Raw genomic sequence first — 25,273 nt, forward strand, 5'->3', positions numbered from 1 at the left:
GTCCTGGGGATTTTTTCTTAGGGAGTTCTTTGATGACCTGTTCGATTTCTTTTTCTGATATGGGATTATTTAAGAATTCTATTTCTTCTTCTGTTAATCTAGGCAATTTATATTTTTGTAAATATTCATCCATATCACCTAGATTGGCATATTTATTGCCATATAATTGGGCAAAATAGTTTTTAATGATTGCCTTAATTTCCTCTTCATTGGAGGTGAGCTCTCCCTTTTCATCTATGATGCTGTTAATTTGGTTTTCTTCTTTCCTTTTTTAAAATTAGATCGACCAGTATTTTGTCTATTTTGTTTGTTTTTTCAAAATACAAGCTTCTAGACTTATTTATTAGTTCAATAGTTCTATCACTTTTGATTTTATTAATTTCTCCCTTAATTTTTAGGATCTCTAATTTAGTTTTCTTCTGGGGATTCTTAATTTGTTTGCTTTCAAGCTTTTTGATTTTCATGTCCAATTCATTGACCTCTGTCCTCCCTAATTTGTTAATATATGAACTCAAGGATATGAATTTTCTCCTGAGTACTGCTTTGTGGATGCATACCATAGAGTTTCAAAGGATGTCTCATCATTGTCATTTTCTTCAATGAAATTTGTTTGCTGATTTTGGAGATTTTGGAGAATCATATTATTTAATTTCCAATTAATTTTTTATTTGGCTCTCCATGTACCCTTACTGATCATTATTTTTATTGTATTATGATCTGAGAAGATTGCATTTATTATTTCTGCTTTTCTGCATTTGTTTGCCATGTTCTTATGACCTAGTATATGGTCAATCTTTGTGACTGTACCATGTGCTACCGAAAAGAAGGGGTATTCCTTTTTGTCCCTATTTATTTTTCTCCATATATCTATTAACTCTGATCTTTCTAAGATTGCATTCATCTCTTTTACCTCTTTCTTATTTATTTTTTTATTTGATTTATCTAAATTTGATAGTGGTAGGTTCAGGTCTCCCACTAGTATAGTTTCTCCTTTAGAAATTTGGATGATATACCATTTGGTGCATACATGTTGATTAGTGATATTTCTTCATTGTCTATGCTCCTTTTTATCAGGATGTATTTTCCTTCCCTATCCCTTTTAATCAGATCTATTTTTACTTTGGCTTTGTCAGATATCATGATCGTAACTCCTGCCTTCTTTCTATCAGTTGAGGCCCAATAGGTCTTGCTCCAACCTTTAATTATGACCTTGTGAGTATCTACACACCTCAGGTATGATTCTTGTAGGCAACATATGGTAGTATTTTGGATTCTAATCCTGTCTCCTATTTGTTTACATTTTATGGGTGAGTTCATCCCATTCACATTCAAAGTTATGATTGTCACTTGTGAATTTCCTAGCATTTTGATATCCTCTCCTCATTCTGACCTTTATTCTTTTGCTATATCCTTTTAAACCAATGGTTTACTTTTAGTCAATCCCCCCAATCCCCTCCCTTAATATGCCTCCCTTTCTGGTCCCTCCCTTTTTTCCCCTTCTTGTTTTTTTTGAGTCTAAGTCCCCTTCCCCCTCTCCTTCCCTCACTTTTTGTACTCCCTTCCCCCTCCCTCCTTAGTTTTCCCTTCTCACTTACCCTGTAAGCTAAGATAGAATTCAAGATCCCAATGGATCTAGATGTTCTTCCCTCTCAGAATGATTTCACTGAGAGTAAGGTTTAAGAATTACCTATTAGCACTCTCTTCCTCTCCTTCTTATAAGAGTATTCTTCCCTTCCCCTTCCCATGTGTATCTTTGTGTGATAAAGATTATCCTATCTATTTTATTTCTTCAGTATCTCTTGGTGCCATCTTTGATTCCCCCTCCCCTTTTTCTTTTTTTTTGCATATTATCTTATAGCCCTTAATGACCCAATCTCTTCCTATGAATGATTTTTCTAATGAATACAATTTTTGAGAGTTACAAATAACATTTTCCTCACATATTAATATATATGTGTGTGTGTGTGTGTGTGTGTGTGTGTGTGTGTGTATACATATATATATATAATTTGATCTAATTGTAGCCCTTAGAGAAAAGAGTTTGAATAAAAAAATATTTTCCCCCTTTCCCTCTCTTTCTCATTTACCTTTTCATGTTTCTCTTGATCTTTTTGTTTTGATATCAAATTTTCCACTTAGTTCTGGTCTTTTAAATACTTGGAAATCTTCTATTTTGTTGAATGCCCATACTTTTCCCTAGAAGTATATAGTCAGTTATGATGGACAGGTAATCCTTGGTTGAAGACCCAATTCTCTTGCCTTTCTGAATATCGTGTTTCAGGCCTTGTGGTCCTTTAGTGTGGAAGCTGCCAGATCTTGTGTTATCCTGATTGATGCTCCTTGGTATCTGAACTGTCTCTTTTTGGCTTCTTGTAGAATTTTCTCCTTAGCTTGAAAGTTCTGGAATTCGGCAATTACATGCCTGGGAGCTAGCTGTCTTTTGAGGATTTAGTGTAGAGGGTGTTCTATGAACTCTTTCAATGTCTATTTTGCCACCTTGTTCAAGGACATCAGGGCTATAGTTTTCTTGGATGATTTCTTGTAGTATGATGTCAAGATTTCTGTTTATTTCTGCCTTTTCAGGTAGACCAATGATTCTCAAATTGTCTCATCATGATCTGTTTTCCTGATCCTTCAGCTTGTCAGTGAGATATTTTATGTTTTCTTTGATTTTGTTAGTCTTTTGACTTTGCTTTATTAATGCTTGCTGTTTTGCAAGATCATTGGTTTCTAGTTTTATTTCTGGTCTTTAAGGCCTGGTTTTCGATTATTATCTTTTGGTTTTCTGCTTTAATCTTTTGGTTTTCCTTTTCGGCTTAGTCTATCCTGTTTTTTTGTGGCTTCCAGGTGTTTCTCCAATTGGGAATTCTTGTTCTTCAGACTGTTATTTTCTCTTTGAACTATTTCCCACTTTTCTTGCCAGAAGGCTTCCATCTTTTTGATAAGCTCCAATTAAAATTCTTCAAGAGCTTGTGGACAATTTCCATTTTTTTGGGAAGATTTTTGGTTTAGTTGAATTTCCTCCTGTGTTTCCCCTGTAGTTTGGGTTTTTCCTCCATAAAAGTTTTCCAGGGTCACTGCCTTTTTTGTGTTTTGTTTTGTTTTGTTTTGTTTTTGGTGGAGGGATTTTGAGGCTCCTGGGCACAATTTGCCATCACTATATTTCTTCCGTTTAGTCAAAAATCTGAGTGAGGTCAGCAGGCTCTCTGTGTATGGAGTTAAGGAGTGAGTATTTTGCCTGAGGTAAGCTCTTGAATCTCAGCAGCTTCAGTTGTTCGCTGCCCTTCCCAGGAGCACCCATGGTCTGTGCTCCCCAGCCCACTGGATTTTCAGGTGTAGCTGCTCTCAGGGGTAGGTCCTTGGTTGTCTTAGCTCCTGAGACCTAGAGGTTCCCCTTCCTCACTTTAGAGGTGCCCCTTGCTCACGTACTGATTCTGGCATGCTCTGGCTCTGAGTGTCCAAGGTCTGTGCTACCCCACCCGCCTGCCAGGGTTTCGAGTGTAACTGCTCTCAGGGGTAGGTCCTTGGTGGTCTTTGTCAGCAATCAAGACCTAGATGTACCCCTTGCTCACTCCAGAGGTGCCCCTTGCTCACTCGCTGATTCTGGTGCGTGCTGGCTCTGACTCTGGTTCCATAGGTGGGGTGGGGGAGGGTAGATCAGCTCACATTTGGGTGGGAGATTTTTCACCCCCTTATAATGTGGAAATGCCCAAACCCCACGTACCTTCAGTGCTATGCCATACTGTAGAGTCCCTTCGTTCCTATGAAAATTTTTTTTGGTCTTTTGAGGTACTTTATATCAGTGGGTCTGAGGAGAGGAAGCATTCAGCATCTAGACTGCTGCCATGCTTACCTGGAAGTCCAGCAGATACTATTATTAACCCAACTTTACACTTGAGGAAATGGAGGCATACAGAGGTGGAGACCAGATTTGAACTTGAATCTTTAGCACTCTGTCCCACTGAGCCACCTACTTTGTACCTCTGAAAAAGAGGGGAAGTTTAAGCCTCCATTTTCTAAGCTTAAAGAGAGATGGTAAGGCCACTCTTCTACTTAAGTGAAAAGATAGCATCTCAACTGAATACCTAGCTGATGCCATAAGCTGGAATGAGAAAGAAGTTCCCCCACCATATGCCCCATGGGGCCAGGCCTTGCTTCAATCTTGAGATTAGCCAAATGCTGCCTAATGGAACTTTTAAAAAATTTCAGTTAATGTTTTATTTTTATTTTTTATTTTAAAACTCTTACCTTCTGTCTTAGAATTAATACTGTGTATTGGTTCTAAGGTAGAAGAGCAGTAAGGGCTAGCCAATGGGGGTTAAGTGACTTGCCCAGGGTCACACAGCTGGGAAGTGTCCGAGGTCAAATTTGAACCCAGGATTTTCCATCTTTAGACTTGATTCTCAATCTACTGGGCACCTAGCTGCCCCCTCAGTTAATGTTTGATACAAGACAAAACACTTTTAATTTTACAATAAAATTAGCCATATGAATAACCTGCATGAAAATTATTTTTTTAAAAACCCTCATCTTTCACTTTAGAATCAATATTAAGTATTGGTTCCAAGGCAGAAAAGCAGTAAGGACTAAGAAATGGAGGTTAAGTAACTTGCCCACGGTCACCTAGCTAGGAAGTGTCTGAGGTCAGATTTGAACCCAGGACCTCCTGTCTCTAGGTCTGGCTCTCAATCCACTGAGCTACCCAGTTGTTCCCATGAAAATCACTTAAAAAAAATTCTCAATGACCATAACCAAAACAATTAATTTTATAACATCTGTCTAAAGATGCAATAAAGTTCAATGCATAAATATGACAAATACATTCAATAAAAAATAAATAAAATGACCAATTTTGCCTAAAAAGAAAGCAGAGACCATAGCCATTAATAAATAGAATTTTTTTCAGGTAAATTATAAAAACAAACATGATAATGGAATGCCTCAGGGAGCATACCCAGTAGTAGGATGACATCCCCCAAAGATATTAATGCCTCACACAGTCAGGGGTATGACTAGCCCCTCCACATTTATGTCTTGGTACCATGTGTCTCCTAAGTGTACACCCATTTCCATATGTGTCCTGAAGACATGTGCCTCGTATTTATATCTTTCCACATGTGTAGCCATCTCTGTCTGTTCCCTAAGTATGTCCATTTTTCTCTGTAATTATGTATGGACTTCATCAGTGACCAATACAGAAGTATCTTTTGCATGGTGTAATACATGTATTAACCCAGAAAAAAATAAAGTTGATGAAGCTGTGGCAAAAACATTATATATGTATGTCTGTTTCCCATGTTTTTTTGGGAAATGTTCTATTGTCACTTTTTTTCTTATTCTTATACTTTTTTCTTTTCTATTCTTATTATATTATTTCATAAAATGCATTTGTTTGGATCCATTATTTTGTGACTTCCTAGAAAATACATAGGAGAGGGCTTATGATTGAGAGGATAAAACTTCTGACTGTCCATATCCCACAGAGTAGGACACTGGGCAGAAGTTATAAATATCCAGGAGCCTTTATTTGCCCCGATGCCTTTTAATTCCTAACCAGCACCACTTGCTTTAAACCTGCCTGTTCTGGACTCTGATCATATGTCATGATCTGGCGACTAAGGAATATATCAGACTGTTTGGCTGGACATCTTAGTAAAATCAAGGGCAGCCCTTGCAAGACACACTAGAAATAAAAACTTCATAAAACAATAGAAACTAAGCAAGGAGAGAAGAACTGCTTCCATCTGGGAAAGTCCTAAATCTTCCCCATCATACCCACTGCAACTGTGTTGGGTGAAATCTGAATTAACTAAGGAAACAAAGGTTCAGGTTTTCTAGCATATTATTTATTAAGCAGTGCAGGCAGGTAAGTGGCTCAATGGATAGAGCACTGGGCCTAAAATCAGGAAGACCTGAGTTTGAATTTGGCCTGAGACACTCACTAGCTGTGTGACCTCAGATAAATCACTTAACCTCCATTTACCTTAATCCACAAGAGAAGGAAATGGCAAATCACTCCATTTATCTTTGCCCAAAAAAACCCAAAACAGAGCCCGATATGACTGAACAACAACAAAATTATCCAATTACATGACAAATTGGGGCCAGGCCTCCTCATCTTGGTACTGACCCCCAAATACAGGGGACTACAGATTTTTATGTATCAAAAGAAAACAATTAACAAGTTATAAATCAGCATACAAGATTAGATCATCTGATTTGTAATTGGAGAAAAGATTAGAGACTTTCCAATTTGGGAGGGGTAGAGTGAGAAGGTACACTTCTCTGAAATCAGAAAATGCAGTGTCTCACTCCCCCCAAGTACCTGCAAACAAAGGAACAGGAAAATTAACTGACTTACCAGTATGGGGCTAGATTTCAGATAAGATCTATAGGTTGCCAAAGAGATAATAAGGAAAAAGACTTGTACAATAATATTCATAGCTGCACTCTTTGTGGTGGCCAAAAATTGGAAAATGAGGGGATGTCCTTCAATTGGGGAATGGCTGAACAAATTGTGGTATATGTTGGTGATGGAATACTATTGTGCTAAAAGGAATAATAAAGTGGAGGAATTCCATGGAAACTGGAACAACCTCCAGCAAGTGATGCAGAGCGAAAGGAGCAGAACCAGGAAAACATTGTACACAGAGACTGATACATTGTGGTACAATTGAAGGTAATGGACTTCTCCATTAGGATCAATGCAATGTCCCTGAACAATCTGCAGGGATCTAAAAAACACTATCCACAAGCAGAGGATAAACTGTGAGAGTAAAAATACCGATGAAAAGCAACTGCTTGACTACAGGGGTTGAGGGAATATGACTGAGGAGAGACTCTAAATGAACACTCTAATGCAAATACTAACAACATGGAAATGGGTTTGAATCAAGAACACATGTGATACCCAGTGGAATCATGCGTTGGCTATGGGAGAGGTGGGGGAAGGGGGAGGTAAAGAAAATGATCTTTGTTTCCAATGAATAATGTTTGGAAATGACCAAATAAAATAATGTTTAAAAAAAAAAGATCTATAGGTTGCATAAGTTATATAATTGTGGGAAAATTCTTTGTAATCAAAGAAAAGACAGAGAGCGTTATGGGACATAAGAAAGAAAATTTGGATTTCATTCAATTAAAAAGTTGGTTTTTTTAAAAACCCTTCCCTTCTGGCTTACAATCAATACTGTATATTGGTTCTAAGGTAGAAGAGCAATAAAGGATAGGCAATGGAGATTAGATAAATAATTTGCCCCAGGTCCCAGAGCTAGGTGGTGTCTGAGGCCAGATTTGAACCCAGGATGTGCTGTCTCTGTACCTGACTTTTAATCCACTGAGCCACCTATCTGCTCCAAATTTAAAAGGTTCTTCACTATCAAAACCAATGCAGTGAAGATTAGGAGGAAAGCAGAAACATGGGGGGAAAATGTACAGCAGCAAGTTTTTCTGATAAATGCCTCATTTCTCAAATATTTAGAGAATGGTGTCAAATTTATAAGAATGTGGACCATTCTCAATTGATAAATGGTCAAAGGATAGGATCGGGCAGTTTTCAGTTGATAAAATTAAAGCTATTTATAATTATATGAAAAGATGCTTTAAATCACTATTGATTAGAGAAATGCAAATTAAAACAAGTCTGAGGTACTACTAATCAGACTGGCTGATAAAGGAAATTGACAAAAGTTGGAGGGGATGAGGAAAATTTGGGACATTAATGCTCTTTTGATGGAGTTGTGAATTGCTTCAAAGATTCTGGAGAGCAAATGGAAACTATGTCCAAAGGACTCAGGGGGGAGGAGGTCCATGGTAACTCTTGGGGACCAAATCTATTTAAGGACTTCTCCCAAAGTCTGGTTGTAGTGGGGTTGGAAGAGAGAGGGCCAGAGGCCCTCCCTGCCCCTTGTCCTCCCACACCCTTCTGCCCTCTCTATGGAAGGGAAGCCCATTCTACACCAATGATTGATTCCAGTCAAAATCCTTATTCTGCACAGATAGATTTTTAAGAAAGTAAGGAAAAAAGATCTTGTGTGTCTCTTGATAATAAAATAAAATTTTTTAAAAAAAAATTTATTTAGTCAATTTAGAATTATTCCTTGGTTGCAAGAATCACATTATTTCCCTCCCTCCTCTTCCCCTCCCCTTCCTGTAGCCCACCTGCAATTTCATTGGGTATTACATGTGTCCTTGATCAGAACCTATTTCCATGTTGTTGATGTTTGCACTAGGATGTTCATTTAGAGTCTACATCCCCAACCATATCCCCTTCAACCCATGTGTTCAAGCAGTTGTTTTTCTTCTGTGTTTTCACTCCCACAGTTCTTCCTCTGAATGTGGATAGTGTTCTTTCTCATAGATTCCTCCAAATAGTTCTGGATCATTGCATTGCTGCTAGTAGAAAAGTCCATTACATTTGATTGTACCACAGTGTATCAGTCTCTGTGTACAATGTTCTCCTGGTTCTGCTCCTCTCACTCTGCATCAATTCCTGGAGGTTTTTCTACTCCCCACGGAATTCCTCCACTTTATTATTCCTTTGAGCACAATAGTATTCTATCACCAACATATACCACAATTTGTTCAGCCATTCACCAATTGGATGGCATCCCCTTATTTTCCAATTTTTGGCCACCAAAAAGAGTGCAGCTATGAATATTCTTGCACATGTATTTTTCCTTATTATCTCTTTGGGGTACAAACCCAACAGTGCTATGGCTGGATCAAAGGGCAGACAGTCTTTTAGTGCCCTTTGGGCATATTTCCAAATTGCCCTCCAGAATGGTTGGAAATAAAATAAAATTCTTTATCACTGTCTTCCCTATAGTTCTAGGAAAAACAATCTCAAAGAGATTGCAAAAAAAGAAAGGAAAAAGATTTATAGGTACAAAAATATTTATAGCAGTTCTTTTTATGGTGGAAAAGAATTGGAAATTGAGGGGATGCCTATCAACAGGGGAATGGCTAAACAAATTGTGGTATATGAATATATATGAATACTATTGAGCTATAAGAAATGAGGAGTAGGATGCTTTCAGAAAAACCTGGAAGGACTTCCATGAACTGATAAAAGTGTAGTAAGCAGAACCAGGAGAACATTGTATACAAAACAGGGGGAGGAAAAAAAATATTAAAAATAGTTTTTAAATGTAATTGAAAAAAAATTACAAAAAAGGAAAGTCCTTACTGATATCAGTCATCAGATCTGACGGTTTCTGGTCAGCATCCAATAAGCCCTTAGTTAAATGTCTGTAAACAAGCAATAAAGGTGATGATCCAGCTTCCTAGCCACATTGGGCTAGAATCAAACAATGAAATAAAGCTTTCTCACAATTCACACAATTGAATAAAGTTTTCTTACGAGACAGAAATTGAACTAGATCTAAACAGGAATAGAAAGGGAACTGAGTTAGCTCTAGAATTGAGTCATAAGATTGTGAAAATGGAGACTTGAACCCGGGACTCCAATCCCCAGAAGTCCTTGGATACTTCCCAGGATGCTTTGTAATCTCACTGAGATCCTCACCCGGGTGGGATCAAAAGTTCTATTTAACTAGTTGTAAAAGCCTACTGAAGGCTCTTCCTTTTCCCGCTTGCAAGCGGATGGGTCTTTCATGATGTTGGTGAGGTTGAATGGGCCTCTTGGCCCACCTAGACATGTGCTTTCTTACTTGTATTTTCTTAAACTCTTAATCTTAAATAAACCTCATAAAATATAATACTCCTTGACAGAGAAACTAATTTTTACCTGCCACAGCTTGGTCCCTAAATTTTAATCTTAACAAGATGAGTCAATAGGGTTCACTCATTTCCCACAATTGCCTCATTATATGACATGCTTTTTGCATGTCATATTGAATCTTAAAGGTGGGTAAGTGCTTCTTCCCTTATTAACCTGTCTCTTTCTTATTTGTCTCTTTGTACAAATCTCCTTTGCTTCTACTATGGCCTTAGGATAGTAGGATGACTAAGCTTTTTACTTACTAGGCTTCATTTTCAGCATCAAGAGTATCATTGTCATGACCAATTCACAAATGGAAGGCAGTAAAGTGGCATAGTTAGGTGGACTTAGAGTCAGGAATACCTGAGTTCAAATCCAATCCCAGTAACTTACTAGCTATGTGATCCTAGAAAAGTCATTTAACCTCTGTCTGCTTGTTTCCTCATCTATAAAAATGAATAATAATATTTCCTAATTCTTAGCATTATTGTGAGGAATAAATGAGATATTTTTTGTAAAGCACTTTGCAAGACTTAAAGTATCATATAAGTGCTTATTAGTATATTATTATTAGAAATCTATCAGTGGAAAAAGTATTAGTATAGAGTTGAAGGATCTGAGGTAAATGTAAATTGTTAACTTAATACTTGTGTGAATTAGACAAATATATTTCCTTTCCCGTACTCACTTTTCCCATCCATAAAATGAAGGAATTGGACTAGATGACTTCTAAGATCCCTTCAAGATCTGAGATTTTTCATCTCAAATCAAGATCAATAATTTATTAGATATTAAATTCAACATGTTTAGATAAAACAGCGGCTAGAGGTTGGAGTTATTTTGTTCAGCAGAAAAGCTAATTGCTTCCTCTTGGACCTCTCTCCTCCCCTTGGGTGGATAGAGCCATTCTTTCTCAGTTCCACCCTTCAGCTGTCCTGGTGGAAATGACTTTTCCTTGAGTCAGCACTCTCATTCTTCTAATTGGGGACCCTGAGTATGTTTCTTTGAACTTCCTTTGAAAGAAAACAATGATGGGAAAAGAGTTGTCAGAGTATACAAAGAGGCTTTTTAAAATTTCTTACTATTCTTCTTTTCTCTTTTCCCTTACTGCTATTGCTTCGTTTATTTTCTGTCCAATGGAATCAAGGGATAGTCCAGATTAATTTTCTATTTCTGCTTCTGTGGAGTTTAGTAATATGCTTTCTTTATTTTTCAGACTTAAATATCTTATTTTTCCAATTATATGTCAAAATAATTTTTGACTTTTTTTTTTCAAAATTTTGAGCTCCAAATTCTCACTCCCTTTGTCCCTCCTTTCCCTCTCCCCTCACTGAGAAGGCAAGTGATTTGATATAGGTTATACAAGCATAGTCATGCGAAAGATATTCTCATATTATTCATATAATAGACACAAACTAAAAAAAACTTCAAGAAAAAATTTAAAAGTTTTTAAAAGTATGCTTTGATCTGCACTGATTCCATCGCTTCTTTCTCTGAATGTGCATAGCATTTTTCATGATGAGTCCTCTGGAACTGCCCTGGATCATTGCATTACTGGGAAAAGCTAAGTCATTCACAGTTGATCATCTAAAATATTGCTGCTGTACAATGTTCTCTTCGTTCTGCTTACTTCACTTTGCATCAGTTCATATAAGCCTTTCCAGGTTTTTCTGAAAGTATTCTGTTTATAATTTCTTATTGCACAATAGTATCCATCACAACCAGATACTATTACCACTTATTCAGAACTTCTCCAATTGATAGTGGCATTGGTGACAGGGTCCCCTGGGGGAATGGCATGGGATGGTATGGGTTAGCAGGTACCCTGGGCACCCCAAAGCCCTGGAGGTATCTTGGGTCAGATAGTAAATGAGAAATTTCCCACTTTTGCTCCCCTGCAATGCTGGTAAGAAGAAGCCCACCTAGAAACAACTGGAGGAACTGTATGATAAAGAAGTCTGAGAGATAAATTTCCTTAACATTTCCTCTAGCTTTAATATGTATCTTCTGTTTGCATCTCAGACATCAATTCATTACCTGAGATATGCAATTCACCCTCCTTTGGTCAAGAACACCTGTGCTTTTTACTAATCAGGGACATCTGGACTTTTCATCCTACATCTGTATATCACTCCCTCTAACTCCCATTTCTGGATACAGAATCTCTGTTGTCAAAAGGATATAAAAGTCCTGTATCCCATCTTTTCAAGGAGGCAGACCTTTACCTGCACCTGCCTCCTGGTCATTCAACTTGTATTCAACCTAATAAATTTCTCTGTTTTAAAGACAATAATTGAGTCTGTCATTTGTGAGGGAACAACCCTTCCCAGCCCAGGTTATTCTCTAGCTCTCCCACAATAATAGGCATCCCCTCAATTTCTAATTTATTGCCACCACAAAAAGAACTGCTATAAATACTTTTGTACTTATGGGCCTTTATCTTTTTAAAAAATCTCTTTTGGATATAGATACAGTAGTGGTATTGCTGAGTCAAAGGGTATACACAGTTTTCTAGCCCTTTGGACATAGTTCCAAATTGCTTTCCAGAATGAATCAGTTCATGATTCTACTGAAGTAGTCCGAATAAGAGAAGATAATAAAATTGAAGTAGACAAGGCAGATCCATCCCTTCCTGCATTTTTAGGAAACAGATCCAGCCTCCTCTCCCCCCCCAGGGGGGCCAAGCAGCTTATACAGGCAGCAGACTAGACTCTAATTAGCCTAAGGATGAGAATTAGGAAGGTCAGGAAACAAAGGAACTTCAGACAACCCCTGAATAACCTGAGGATTGTCCACTCATCACTGACCATAAGTACCTGTGTTTGTGATAAGGTTTATTTGTCAAATAAGAACCTGTATGTAAAAGGAAATAACTTTGTATCTTATAACCTATATAAGCTATCCTGTAATGTCAGTCTGATGCAGCTTCCACTAGGGAAGTCTGTCCCAGCCAGTAGATTCTTTATTAATCAATAAAAAATGGTTCCAATAATTGAATTTTTGGGCATCCAGACTCACTTTATGAAGTGCTCTACTTCAATACTAATAACTCATTAGTATCCCAATTTTCCCACATCCCCTCCAATTTTTGTTTGTTTTCTTTTCTGTTGTATTAGTCAATCTAATAAGTATAAGGTGATATTTCAGAGTTGTTTTAATTTTTGTTTCTTTATTCTAGAGTAATTGAGAGCATTTTTCTTATAACCATTGATAGAACTGATTTTTTTTTCTTTTGAAAACTGCCTGTTTATATCCTTTGGCCATTTATCAATTGGAAATTGGGAATCTTAAAACTACTCAGACTATTCTTTAGAAGATTTGATTTAAACTATTCCCTTATTGTAACAATGGAGATACTTGGTCTAACAAGAATTAGGAATGTCTTGGGAACTTTACATTACTCCACCCATACTTAGACATACTTTAGGGAAAGATAAAGTTGTAAACTCCTGATTGAACAATGAAAGTCCCTAACTCATACCTTATAGTAAAGCTAGATAGAACCTTAACATAGGTCTATTTTTAGATCTAATACAAAAAGGTGTTAAGGTGTTAAGTACCTGTAAAAGTTAAATTAGTACCTAAAAAGGTCAAGTAACTTACAAAAGGCAAGCTTAACAAAGAGATGCGAAGCACTCAGAAGATATAATCTAACCAGAGAAGGGCAGAACCAAAGAAGGTGAAAACTAAGAATGAGCAGTCCTGGAAAAAAGCATCTACTGTGATTGGTAGATGTGAAAATTTAGGGGAGGTGACATAAGAGAAAATTTCTTTAAAAGGAAGGGGTAAAAAGTCAGTTGAAGCAATTGAGTTCGGAATTTGGAATTGAGTTAGATTCTGAATTCAGTTCAGGAGATTCAGTAGAGGACTGGAGCATGCTTGGAGACGGTCTTGTGGTGAGGGATAAGACTAACTCCCTCTCCCTTAGGCTCAGGGAGACCACTTTGGCCTAGGCCTTTAACTACTACTTGGCTCAGCCTGAAACAGAGCAGTTTAAATTAATTCTCTCTCTCTTTCTCTCACTCTCTCTCCTTCCCTTAATTCCTTCTCTCTTTCTCTCACTCTCTATCCTTCCCTTAATTCCTTCTCTCTTTATTAATTAAAATCTCCATAAATCCCCAGCTGACTTGGGTATTTTTCATATTTTGGAATTTCCCATGGCGACCACTTATTTAGATTTTAAGTCAAAACACTAAATTTATCCTTACAGAATGATTCATTTTCTTATAAATTTGACTCTGTTCTCTCTATATATGAGAAATGGGGCCTTTGTCAGAGAAACTTGCTATAAAAATTTCTTCCCAGTTTATTACTTTCCTTCTAATCTTGGCTGTTTGTATAAACCCTTTTTAATTTAATGTAATCAAAATTCTCCATTTTACATCCCATAATGTTGTCTGTCTCTTGTTTCATCATAAATTCTTCCCTTATCCATTAAATTGACAACTATTCCATGCTCCCTAATTTGCTTATGATGTACCCTTTATGCCGGAATCATATACTCATTTTGACCTTGTCTTGGTAATCTCTTTCTCTCTTTTCATCCTGTCTTCCTCCAAAGTATTTTGCTTCTGAGTATTGCCTTCCCCAAACCACCCTTATTTCTATCAGCTTTATTTCTTACCTTACTTTCTTGTAGGGTAAGAGATTTCTATACTAAATTAAGTGTATATATTATTCCCTTTTTGAGTCAATTCTATTGAGAGTTAGGTTTAACCCCCTCCCCCCCATTTTCCTCTTCACAATAAAAGATCTTTTGTGCCTTGTAGGTGAGATAATTTACCTTATTCTACTTCTCCCTTCTCTCAATGCATATTTCTCACCTCTTATTTTTTTAAATATCATTCCATCATAGTCAACTTACACTCCTGCCCTCTGTTATGTATATTCCTTCTAACTGACCTAAGAATGATAAAATTCTTAGGAGTTATGAGTTTCAACTCATGTAGGAATGTAAACAGTTTAACCTTCTTGAATATCTTATTATTTCTGTTTCCTTTTTACCTTTTTATGCTTCCCTTGAGTCTTAAAAGTAAAATTCTCTATTCAATTTTTATCTTTTTATCAGGAAGGCTTGAAAGTTCTCTATGTCATTAAATATCCATTTTTCTCTCCTCCCCAAAAGGAGTATACCCAGTTCTGCTGGGTAGGTGATTTTTGGTTGTTATCCCAGCTCCTTTGTCCTGTAGGATATCATATTCCAAGGCCTCTGATCCTTTAATGTAGAAGCTGTTAACCCTTATGTTATCTTCATTGTGACTTCATATTTGATTTTTTTTCCCCTGACTGCTTGAAATATTTTTCCTTGAACTAGAAGTTCTGGAATTTCACTATGATATTCCAGGGAGTTTTCATTTTGGGTTCTCTTTCAGGAGATGATCAGTGAATGCTTTCAATTTCTATTTTACCCTCTGGTTCCAGGATATCAGGAAAGTTTTTCTTAATAATTTCTTGGGGAATAGGGAATGGCTGAACAAATTGTGGTATATGTTGGTGATGAAATTCTATTGTGCTCAAAGGAATAATAAAGTGGAGGAATTCCATGGAGACAGGAACAATCTCCAGGAAGTGATGCAGAGCGAAAGGAGCAGAACCAGGAGAACAATGTACACAGAGACTGATACACTATGGTACAATCGAATGTAATGGACTCCTCTATTAGTGGTAATGCATTGATCCTGAACAACCTGGAGGGTTATAGGAGAAGAAACACTATCCACATTCAGAGGAAAAACTGTGGGAGTAAAAACACCAAAGAAAAACAACTGCTTAATGACATGGGTCGAAGGGGATATGATTGGGGATATCGACTCTAAATGAACATCCTAGTGCAAATACCAACAACATGGAAATGGGTTCTGATCAAGAACACATGCAATACCCAGTGGAACTGTGTGTCAGATATGGGAGGGGTGGGGGGGGAGGGAGGAATAGAAAATGATTTTTGTAATCAAGGAATAATGTTTGAAATTGACCAAATAAAAAATAATGTAAATTTAAAAAATAATTTCTTGAAATATGTTTTGGTTCTTTCTCTGATCAAGACTTTCAGGTAGTCCAATAATTCTTAAATTATCTCTTCTCAGTCTATTTTTCCAGATCCTTAGCATTCCTAATGAAATATTTCATATTTTCTTCTATTTTTTCCATTTTTTTGGTTTTATTTTGTTGTGTCTTAATGCTTTATGGAATCATTAGGTTCCACTAGTCCAGTTCTAGTTTTTGAGGAATTATGTTCTTTCTGTTAGCTTCTGTAACTCCTTTTCCATTTGGCCAACTCCACTTTTCAAGTTTTTCTTCAATGAAATTTTGTATATCTTTTTCCATTTGGCTAATTACCCTTTTAAAAAAGTTATTCTCTTCAGTGGATTTTGTGATTCTTTTACCATTGGTCTATTCTAAAGATACTGTTTTCTTCAATGTTTTTTTGTGTGACCTTTATTATAGCTATTGATTTCTTTTTCATGATTTTTCTTGCATTTCTCTCATTTCTTCTTTGAATTTTCCTTTACCTCTCTAATTTGATTTTTAAAATCCTTTTTGAACTTTTCAAGGACTTCTTTTCTTCTTTGGCCCAAGACAAATTCATATTTTTCTTTGAGGCTTTACATGTAGCTGTTTTGACATCATTGCCTTCTTCTAAGTTTGTGTTTTGATCTTCCCTGTCACCATAGTATCTTTTTTTTTTAACCCTTACCTTCTGTCTTAGAATCAATACTGTGCATTGATACCAAGGGAGAAGAGTGGTAAGGGCTACTCAATGGGGGTCAAGTGACTTGCCCAGGGTCACATAGCTGAGAAGTGTCTGAGGCAAGATTTGAACCTAGGATCTCCCATCTCTAGGCCTGGCTCTCAATCCACTGAGCTACCCTGCTGCCCCTGTCACCATAGTATCTTTAAAAAAAATTCTTTTTTAAACTCTTACCTTCCATCTTAGACTCAATAGTTGGTATTGATTCAAAGGTAGAAGAGCAGTAAGGCCTAGACATTTGGGGTTAAATGGCTTTCCCAGTGTTACAGATCTAGGAAGTGTCTGAGATAAAATATGAACTCAGGACCTCCTAACTCTGGGTCTGGCTTTCAATTCACTGAGCCACCTAGCTGTCCCCATAGTATCTTTCTATGGTCAGGTTAATTTTTTTTATTGTTGCTTACTTATTTTTCCAGCCTACTTCTTGACTTTTAATTTCATGTTAAAGCTGCCCTCTCCTCCTGGATTTTTTATGCCATGTTTTCAGAGCTAATTCTGTAAGTCTGTAAATTTTCAGTTTTTCCAAGATGGTATGATATAAGGAGAGGTGTACTGCTCTCCTGGCTTGTGCTTTGGCCTATGAATGACCAAAGAACTCTTTTCTGCCCTGAAACTGTAACCAGAGTCTTACTCCTGCTAATTCTTCTCTCTCTGTTAGATTGCAACCAGGATTCATGTATGGGCAATGCAACAGAGTCCTGCATCCAGTTATCAGCAAAGGAACCCCATAACCTCCTTCTGTTGAGTTGTTCAACCCACTAACTGTCTATGAGCTGAGAGCTCTAGAGAGTGTTGTTACAGATTCAGTTACCCCCAAAGCTTGCTGCTGCTTTGTTGAATATAGTCTGCATTAGACTGTGCTCCACTCTCAATCTGAAGCAAACTTTTCCTGTCAACCTTATAATTTGTCTTGGATTGGGAAATTGTTTCATCTTAGTCTTTTTATTGGTTCACTCCAGAATTAGTTTTGAGGTAATACTTTAAAGTTGTTTGGAGGAGAATTTGGGAGAGCTCAGGTAAATCCCTGTCTTGACTCCACCAACTTGGCTCTGTCCTCAATAATATGGTTTCATTAAAGATTTCTTTTGTTTCTTTTGAACTCAAAGCTGGGAATCCTCTCCAGTAACTGAAAAAAGGAGTTTCCTTCTTTCTGGGTGTCTCCAGGGCAACCATAGCCTTTCACATAGAGATTTCTTTTTAATCCCTCCCAAGATACACCTACACACATAGAACAATATTTTAAGAAAATTGTTTTCTTTTTGAGAACATTTGGCTAATTTAAAAAATGAAGAGACTTGTTTTTCAAAAAAGGAATAAAGAATGAAAAGTAGGTCCGGTGAAAGGACCAGCATAAAGTAGAAAAAGAGAGGTAGGCATTCTACTATTGCTATTTTTAGTATATAGGGTGAAACTATAATTTTTCTTCTGCAGTTGTTACAATAGTAGCTTCAGCTATGAGGATGCTGAAAAGAGGCTACTCTGCCATTCTCTTTCTCTCAGTCATACTCCCATAGAGAAGTCAAATCCTTCTAGAGGGCACCTCATGGGACTTTGATTCCCCATCTCTGGTGTGTGTGTGTATTATATAAGTTATGTGTGTCTACATGAATCTGTCTAGATGTGACTGGCAGGGAGGTATGAATAGTTATCTATAGAATCTTTTTGTGCCCATCTAGCTCCAAGGGAGATGTTGATTCCTGCTAGGAGGAAAAGCAAGAGATTAGGACCAAATGTTGGGTATTCTTCTCCCTACAGAGGAGAGAGAATTCTTTTCTCAAAGTTTTCTATCTTGGATTCATTTTGCTTTCTCGCTTTCTCTCTCTCTCTCTCTCTCTCTCTCTCTCTCTCTCTCTCTCTCTCTCTCTCTCTCTCTCTCTCTCTCTCTCTCTCTCTCTTCTCTGACTCTCTCTGTCTTTCTCTCTCTGTCTTTCTCTGACTCTCTCTGTCTTTCTCTCTCCGTCTCCCTCCCTCTCCTCTATATATACATATATATGTACATACATAAGTATATATAAGATATATTATAGAATATAAAATGATACATTAATATTTTGTAGTCAATAATAACTTAATTTTATTAATATATTATAGGATATACACACTGTATAATGTATAATATATACTAAATATTATATATATATATATATATATATATATATATATATACTCATCAAACCTATGGGGCTACTAGATTCTATGCAGACAAACTTCCAAACCTACTTAATCCTGTCTTCATCTTTCTACTGAGTTCTAGTCCCAAACCTTTAATTATTTGTTAAAGCTCTTTTTTCCTAGATGTTCCACAGGCAGGTCACACTCAATGAATCCAAATTTGATATCATTATTTTCACCCTTAAAGCTTTCTCTTTTTCCAGCTTCCTTATTTCTATTAAGAGTACCACTAGTTTTTAGTCATTCAAACCTTCATTTCACCTTCCCCTGCATATCTAATCAATTGCCAGATTCATTGAATTTGAATCTATTCTACCTCCTCTACAACATCTTTTGAATCTGATGCTCTTTTATCTCCACTCATACAGTGGCCAACCTAGTTCAAGCTCTCATCACCTCTTGTAAGGACTATTACAGTGGCCTCTCAATGGATCTTTGTCTCCAACTTTGCCTCTCTCATTTGTCTTGCACACAGGTGCCAAAGAGGTATTCCTAATTTATAGTTTGAGTCAGGTCACTCTTCTCTACTCAAGAAGCTTCAGTGGTTCCTTCTGTCTCTAGGATAAAATACCATTTTTTTTTGGCTTGGCATTCAAATTCTTTTACAATCTGACTTCAAACTGTCTTTCCAGGCTGATTATTCATTATTCTCTTTAGCACACTATATGTTTCAGCCAAACTGGCCTACTTGCTGTTCCTTGTACATAACATTCCATTTCCTGAGACTCTGTGTTTCTTATGTCCTCACCACCACCTCTCAGACATTCTAACTCCTGCAAAGGGCTTTTCCTGATTCCTTCAGTTGTTAGACTTCCTCCTCCACCCTCCCCACCCCAAATTACTTTGTATTGGGAAGGGTCATGTGTATTGCTTTGCTCATGTTGACTATGTGCTTCTAGATGTGAGTGGCAGGTTGCCAGGAGTAAATAACTATCTCTAGAGTCTCCTCATCCCACCCTTTTCTGAGGAAGAATTCGATTCCTGCCAGGAGGGAAAGCAGGAGATTGGGGCCAGAGGTTGGGCACAATGCTCTCCTCAGGGAGGGGAGGTACAAGGCTAGAATTGTATCTTTCTGCCACTCATAAATATTGTTAGTCTAGTGGAAATAATGTTTATATTCAAACTGACCTGGTGATCACTATCCCTTAATAAGGAAGGAGTGTTTCCTCATCAAATGCCTACTCCACAAAGACCACATGTAGCAGATAGCAAATTAATCTGTTTATTCAAGCACAGATTAGAATGTGCTAGAAAATATAGAGTGAATGAGCTTATCCACTGGAAGTGAGATATCTCAGCTCAATTAAGAGAGTCCTAGATCTCTTCCCAAAAATTGTCTGAAGTCTCTTGTATAACAAGCTGAGGATATGTGACATGATCAATATATTATCCCTTCTACATGTCAGTTGCTTCTCAGAGTTTCTCTATCCCGTCAGGGACCTCCCCTAAAGAGAATCTGGAACTAGGTGTCTTCTCTCTCAAGTCTGAAATCCAGAGGACTAAAGATCACTCTTCTCCAAATCACTCACCAGTTCTGCTTCCCATGCAAGAGTAGATCATTGAGGAATCAATCTCCACCAATGAGAAGAAATTTGAGCAAGTGGACATTGAACTAGGATGAAGGACAAGGGGGTCTGTCTTTTTAGGCATAAATACAATGAAAGGCAGCTACCAAAGTGATTTTCTTAAAGTACAGGTCTAATCATAACACCCGTCTGGTTAATATACTCCATTGGCACCCTATGAACCACTAGAAGAATTAAATATTAACTTGTCTAAGATAAATTTTAAATTAGTAGAATAAATTAATAATGGGAAGATAAATATGTAAGACTATTTAAAAATGAAAAAGTCTACATACCAAAAAAGTTCTCAAGACAAGAATAAAAGATTGAAAAAATATTTATGTCAAATACAACACAGAAAACTGTGACATCTAAATGAAAAGGAACCGTAAAGCTATTGAAAGATAACGGCTAGTCTCCTGTTGATTAGTCTATCAACAAGCATTTGAGCTACCTATGATGGACTAGGCATTGTGTTAAACTTTGGGAATACAATGAAAGGCAAAGGACAGTCCTGACCTAAAGTAGCTTTCATTCTATCGTGGGAGGTGTAGCAGTTAAAAATTTAGGGTTTTTTTTTTTTTTGCTAGAAGCATTATATATTTTAGAGGTTTATTTAATAAAATACAAGTAAGAAAGCATGTGCCTAGGAGGGCTGAAAGGCCCATTCAATTTCACTTACATCATGAGAGACGCATCTGCTTAGAAGCGGAAGTAGGAAGAGTCTCAGTAGGCTTTTACAGCCCGTTAAATAGAAATTTTGATCTCGCCCAGGTGAGGATCTCAGTGAGATTACAAAGCATTCTGCGAAGTGGCCAAGGACTTCTGGGGATTGAAGTCCAGGGTTCAAATCTCCATTTTTACATTTCTCCATATGATCCTCTGGGAAAAAGGCTTTTCCCAAAGGATCATGAAAACATAATCAACCAACATGCAAACAAATATGTACAAATAAGAGATGGAGAGTAGAGGGAAGGCATTAAGATTAAGGGAAGAAACACATAAGAAAAAACATTTTCTTGATCACATGGTTCGATGGGGATTTGTTTGGGAATGTAGGCTCTAAATAATCACCCTAATGCAAATATTAATAATATGGAAATAGGTCTTGATCAATGACACATGTAAATCCCAGTGGAATTGTTTGTTGGCTAAGGGAGGGAGGGGTGAGGGAGGAGGGGAGGGAAAGAACATGACTCGTGTAATCATGGAAAAACATTCTAAATTAATTAATTAAATAAATAAAAATGTAAAAAATGACTAAGGGAAGACTAGGAAAAGCTTCTTATAGAGAGTGGGATTTTAGCTGAGACTTGAAGAAAGTCAAAGAAGGCGGGAGGTGGAGATGAAGAGGGAGAAAGTTCCAGGCTTGGGGCACAGCTGGTAAAAAGACAGAGTCAGGAGATGGAGGTCTTGTATGAGCAAGAGCAATGAGGTCAGTGTCACTGGATCACAGAGTATATAAAGGGTGAGGGAGTATCAAGTATAAAAAGAAACGGAAGGAAATGTTGGAAACATAGGAAAAGATGAGATTTGGAAGAACTTTTAAAGTCAAACAGATTTTAAATTTGATTCTGGAAGTAATAGGGAACCACTAGGTTTTATTGAATCTATGATTGAAGATCTATGATTTAAGAGGAGGAATTTGATAGCTGAGTGGAGAATGGTTTAGAGTGGGGAGAGATTTGAGGCAGAGAGATTAAGGAAAAGAATATTGCAATAGTTCAGGTTCATGAGTAAATAAGGGCCCCCACTAGAGTAGTGGCAATGTCAGAGAACTGAAAGGCAGGTACAAAGGAGATGTTATGAACATAGGATCAAGGACTTGGCAACAGATTGACCTCATGAGACAAGAAAGACTGAAGAATCTAGGTTGACTGCCCAGGTGACTGGCGGATGGTGAAACCTTGTTAATAAGAAAGTTAGGAAGAAGGGAAATTGGGGGAGGGGGAGATGAATTCAGTTTTAGGTATGTTGAGATTAAGATGTCTATGGAACATCAAGTTTGAGATGTCTAACAGACAGGAAGAGATGTAAAACTAGAGATCAAGAGAGATTATGATTGGAGATGATAATTCAAACTAGACGAGCTGATGAGATCACCAAGTGAAATACTATAGAAACACTCTAAGTGAAGAAAATAGAACCAAAAATAACACCTTGGGGGTACCTCTAAAGTTGTTTCCAATAAATAAAAGATAAAAAAATATTGAACAGATATTTTACAAAGAAATAAAACATTGTAAATAATCATTTTAAAATACTTAACCACTAATATCCAAATAAATGCCCATTAAAACAACTTTCAGGTACTACTTCATACACATGAAGATGAAAAATTGTTAAAAGATATGAAACTAAATGCAAATTGGCCTGTAGAACAAATGTTAGCTCTATTTTTGGTGGAATTGTAACACGGTAGAATCTTTTTGGAGAGCAATCTGGAATTACTCTACAAGTAATAAAAATAATTATACCCTTGTGTTAATCATGCAAAAGGAATGTACCCTGAGAGTGTTTGGAAAAAGAATTAAAGAACTATCTGTTCAAAGATGTCTCTAGCAGTATTATTTATAATTGAAAAAATAGAAGAAACTAATGTCCAATAATAGGGAAATTGACTAAATGCATTTTTGCATAATAATGTAATGGAATACTAGAATTCACTTAAGTAGGATAAATAAAAGAAATATAAAGACATCTGAAAAGACCTTTATGGAATAATGCAAAGTGTATATGTGTGGGAAAGCATAATCAGAAGACAGAAAACAAAAAGGGAAACTGTCTTAGAAGTAATATACAAAAGAAGGTGATAAAGACTTAAAGGGAGTGACCCACAAGTTGTTTTGAAAGTTTGGTGTATTGAAATTCATTTGTTCAATAATGTAAGTACTTGTAGAGCAAGAGCAGATTTTATAGGTTTTGTTATAGAGTCACAGCATCATAGAATCTCTGAGTTGGAAGAGATTTTAGAGGCTATATAGTTCAATTCATATTGCCACTGGAATCTTCTCTATGGCATCCCCAACAAAGTACATATCCACACTTTGCTTAGTTACCACAAAAAAGTGCGTGCTAGATATTTTGCCATGTAGGTGGATTTCCTTCTTATTGATGACTTCCTTGGAGTATAAGTCCATTAGCAGAATCTCTGGTTAGAATTATGCAAAAATGAAATCTATTTGCATAATAATAAATTCTTTTTACAATGATTTTACCATTTCACAGTTCCAACAGCAATGAATTAGTGTTCCTATGATTTCACCATCCTTCCAACATTGACTATTGCTATTGTCATTTTTATTAATTTGCAAGCAGTGAGGTGAAAGCTCAGAATTGTTTTGTTTTCTATTTCTCTTATTTTTACTGAGTTGGCACATTCATAATATGTTTGTGAATACTTTATAATTCTTTTGAGAACTGTTTGTATCCTTTGTCCATTTTTCAAGGAATGACTATTAGTCATATGTATTTATTGAATATTTATACATCTTGGACACCAAACCCTTATCAGAGAAACTTAATACAAAGATTTTTTTTCCCATTCAACCACTTCTCTTTTTATCCTAGATGTATACATTTTGTCTTTGTAGAAGTGTGTCAGTTTCAAGTAATCAAAATTATCTATTTTATCTTTTGTAATTGCTACCTATCTCTTGTTTGGTTAAGAAGACATCTACCCCAAGCTATGAGAAGTATATGATCTGTTTCTCTTCTAACTTTTTTTATATATGGTCTGTATCCATTTATAATATATTGTGGAGTGTGGTGTTAGGTGTTGGTCTAAGCCTAATTTCTGTCAGACTGTATTCCAGTAGCTTTTTTTTAAATCAAACAAGGAATTTTCCCCTATGTACTTTGATCAAATACGAGGTTACTGAGTTTCATTGTTTTTAAATCTCCTTTGTCTAGTCTGTTGCACTGAACTATCTCTCTATTTTTTAACTAGTACTAGATGGTTTTGACAGCTGTTGCTTTATAATATAGTTTGAGGACTGGAAGTGACATTCCTTTTCATCCCTACTTCATTTTCATTACTTCCTTTGATTAGATCTTTGGTTTTTTTTCAAATGAACTTTGTCAAGTTCCATAAAATATCCTCTTGGTAATTTGGTTGGTTTAACATTAAAGTGTAAATTGATTTTGATAGTGTTATCGTTTTATTATATTGGCACAGTCAAGCCACAAGCACTGAATTTAAGTTCTTTATTTCTTTAGGAGTACTTTGTAATTGAATCTCTGTGTCTTCAGTGTGCTTGGATAAGTGAATTCCCAGATATTTCATATCTTTTGTAGCTATTTGGAGTAAAATTTCCTTTTCTATGATTGGTTCTCCTACTTTATTATTATTTTGAACTGTTGATTTTCAAGATTTATTTGTAGCCTGCACTTTGCTGAAGCTATTGTCTCTCTTGCTGATTTCCTAGGATTTTCAAAGTAAACCATCATATCATCTGCAAATAAGTATGCTTTACCTATCTTTATTCCTTTAATTCCTTTCTCCTATCTTTCCTTTTTTTTTTGCTAGCATTTCCAAAACCATTATCAAAAAGTAGTAAAGAGAATGGACATGCTTGCTTTACTTCTGTATATATTGGGAAAAGTTCTGGCATAGTGCCTTTGCAAGAGATGTATGGCTTTGGGGTTTATTTGTTTGTTTAAACCCTTACCTTTCTTATTTTAGGATCAATATTGTATATTGGTTCCAAGGTGGAAGAGCAGTAAGGACTAGGAAATGGGGGTTAAGTGACTTTCCCAATGTCACAAGGTTAGAAGACATGTCACATTTGAATCTAGGACCTTCTCTCTCTAGGCTTGGCTCTCAATCCATTGAGCCACTTAGCTGGTTCCTGGCTTTTGGTTTTAGATGCTTTTAATGAAAAAAATTTTAAGTCCCTCCTTGCTTATGTTTTGTATATCTTTTTGGCATAAAAGTGCTATTCTTTGTCAAATATCTTTCTGCATCTATTGAGATGATCATATGATTTTGGATATTTGGGTTTTCGAAATAAGTAATTATGTTGATTTAACTTTGGTCATTTACTATTTACCCTCCTTCTAATA

The sequence above is a fragment of the Monodelphis domestica genome, chromosome 1 (assembly GCF_027887165.1).
Source record: "Monodelphis domestica isolate mMonDom1 chromosome 1, mMonDom1.pri, whole genome shotgun sequence".
NCBI classification, from domain to species: domain Eukaryota; kingdom Metazoa; phylum Chordata; class Mammalia; order Didelphimorphia; family Didelphidae; genus Monodelphis; species Monodelphis domestica.